The 3,409-nt window shown below is 34.5% G+C and overlaps 1 protein-coding gene across 1 annotated transcript in view; it reads right to left on the reverse strand.

Moving 5' to 3' along the window:
* Positions 1 to 3,409, reverse strand: part of LOC115244373 — a 52,610-nt gene that overhangs the window by 35,317 nt on the left and 13,884 nt on the right. The window lies entirely within an intron of this gene.

A 3,409-nucleotide genomic window follows, 5' to 3' on the forward strand; every position in this document is an offset into this window, starting at 1 on the left:
TTTTTTATTAAAAACATGAAAAATAACGTCTATCTCGCACATCATAATCTCAATCTGATTATAATTCAATAAAAAGAAAGATTTTTCATATATTTATGTTGTGTATATATTCGTCTTTCAATTAAATAAACGGATGAGACATCAGAAATTTATATTTTTGTTAAAAAAAACTTGAGAAGAGAGGCTGTCTATATGACAGTTTATGTTTATGAGAAATTTATACTATCTAAGAATGAGATATTAAGATGTCATTTTACTGCAAAATTAAGAAAATATTGAGATTTCATGAATAAATTTCACATTCTTTTTAAAGCACGGATTTCCTTATTGACGTTGTTTTCCGCAACTGTCACATTTCGCATTACTCCGAAATCGCTGACGAGAGAACAACGTCATCACGCAAATAAGTGCGGACGAATGCGAGATGTGTGTTTATCATGTTAAAAATCAACGATCACACCGGTATTGAACGATCTGACTGATCAAACAAGTAGGGTTGCCACCTTTTTTTTAAAACAAATAACGTATGTAACGCCTTTGAGAACAAAAAAAAAGTACGTTAAATAAAAAGAAGTACATATATTTTTTTTATATTATTTATTTTTCCATGTACGTGAATTATAGATTTCCAGGCGATCTATGCGCTCAATGCGTGAAACGGAATGCGCTCATAGTAATAAATCACATATACGTGACACGGTGACATCCGCCGTGAACGTGTTAATGAAAACTTAGTATTCGTAAAATAAAGTATTTTAGCGTACTTTATTGCTTTACAAAATATAAAGTATGTACGTCCAAAATAACGTACAATACTTTATTTTAAAGTACGGGTGGCAACCCTACAAACAAGCCTGTCTACCATTCGTCTGTCTCCTTCTCTCTCTCTGTTCTTTAAAAATAGTGTTCAACAGAAAACTATTGTCTGACCGGAGAATATTTATCACAACAACCTTTGATCCGCGTCACAAAGGAAATTGATTTCCTCGACTCGCGGTCGTTTTCTCGATAAGTCGGAATTTTCATCCTGACTGCAGAACAGAATATTATTTTGCAAATTCGCACGTTCGAATAAATTCAATTATTCGCATAATTCGAAATATCCGAATTATCTAATCATCCGAAGACGAAGAATTGGATAATAATTTATAAACCGATTAAGCGCCATCAAAAAGCAAACACGGACGGTCAAAGTACGTACAATATATTCTCGCAGTTCTTAGGATATATAATGCGCACCTGAACGCGAAGCGTAAAGCCTCGTCAACTTGTAACGCGCGAGTAACGAGGACGGTGGATAAAAAGCGGAGAATAAACAGAGACAGACGCGCGTTTATAATCACAGCGTCCGGGCGTAAATAACAGGCGAGGACAATACGCGAGGTTTATCGCGAGGCGCGTATTAATGAGTTTGTTTTCGAGCGCGTCGCACACTCTCGGCACAGCATCGCCCGGCGTGGCGTGATTCGGCCCTTTTTTTCACCGTTCGTTACGGGCGCCGGAATTTATTAAGGTACGGGGAAGAATTTATGCACGGTCGGTTTTTCGCCGACGACAATCCGCAGCAGCGTCAGAAGCGTATACCGGACGTTAATGAAGTTCCGCGATCGTTTCCCGCGTCCCCTTGCGAAAAAAAAAAAAAGATAAATCTGAGTCACACAGAGAGATCGGTAACTGTAGGTGGATACCACCACGTGCGTGGAAAGGTTCCGAGAAAAATCGATCTTCCGCGAATACGCCCGCGGTCGCGGCGGACAACAAAGACCGGTGACGATATCTGTACCTCGAAATGCAAGCGAGGAAAGTAATGCGCGTAAATACTTCGTAATATAGCTCACGCATTTTAAAATATTGTTCTACAAAGTTTTGCAAAATTTTGTTGTACTTAGGGAACGGTGGGAGGAGGAGAGCCTGATCATAATTTCCAGTATTATATATACGAGATATTCTAAAATAAATTCTGATATTCAAATACTCTCTTTCTCTTTGACCATTCGCTAAAATTAATTTTTTTCGGAATTAATTTTAATCAATTTTTTTTTTTTTTAATTTTATATATCACTCGCACGCTATTCAAACGACGAAAAAATCATATTACGAGCTAAAAATCAAAGAGAATGTCACATCAAACTGCAACATATACAATTGTAAAAGATAAAAAGTCTCGTAGAAAATATATAAAAAAATGTATGTGTGTGTAAAATATAAGTAAAGATTAAATGCATTTTAATTTCATGTAACTATCATCGTAACGTAATTACTCACAAGAGTAATTGGCTTGATCAAACAACGAATATCATGTATTTAATTGATGAAACGTTGACCGTGTTCTCAATACCTAATTTTTGCGACTAAGCAGATGGCCCGGATTATTTCTCGTAAGTTTAAATATCGCACATGAATCATACATTAGACGACTCTCATCCTATCCATTTCGATATTACATTTCTGAAATTTTATATTGTATAGCAAAACTTTGAACTGAGTTTATTATACTAGAAAGTCGTTATAAATATCACGTAGTTGTCTAAAACAGTTTATAATATAGGATATGTAAAAAAGTTCAAAAATTAATATACGTATTTTTATTAATTAATAAATGCTAAATTGAAGAAAAAATGCATAATTAATGTATGTAATTCTAAAAATTGATCTTATTAAAATTAAATCAATTTTTGGTACTGATAATAAATGTGACTTGCTAATTTCTGTTCATTGCTACGCGTAAGCAAAGGATTTCTTATCATTTTGCTTTAATAAACTTTATTAGACAGTATTTAAAACAGACTTTTGATGAAAGGTGAATAGGCGTCTGGTAGGTAAATCGTCTGCACAACCTCCCGCTTCTCTTCTTCCCATTCAGATCTCCCGATTTGAATTTATTTACTGGATCTCTCTTTTATGAAGACTCATTAAAAATGCGTGTCTGTGAAGTTGGCACGACGTTTTACGAATTTAAAAAAAAAACTAAGAGTTCTAATAGCACTTTTCATAGTTCTATAGTTCTTGATAAAAATTAAAAAGAGTTCCGCATTCCTTATATTAAAAAATCGAAATTGAAAAAATGTCGTGCTAACTTCGCGAATCTAGCACGACACCCTCCCCTCTAAAGTACTAAAACGCGTTGAATATCATCATTTTTGGCAAGAGTTCCGGATAGTTCTGTTCAAGTTCAGCACATATATACAATTTCAGATCGATTTTCCACCAATTAATAATTTTTAATCAATTTTTAATATCCAGCACGACATTTGGTGAAAATATGTCGTGCTGATGATTTTCTGCAGTTCTAATGGTAGTTCTCGACAGTTCTATAAGAGTTCTATCCTTTAGGAACATTTTTACAGAGAGTTCTGATTGTTTATTATTTTTTAAACAATTTTTGATAATTACGCCCAGCACGACACTT

Source organism: Formica exsecta, unplaced genomic scaffold, assembly GCF_003651465.1.
Source record: "Formica exsecta isolate Colony F162 unplaced genomic scaffold, ASM365146v1 scaffold812, whole genome shotgun sequence".
Taxonomy (NCBI): Eukaryota; Metazoa; Arthropoda; class Insecta; order Hymenoptera; family Formicidae; genus Formica; species Formica exsecta.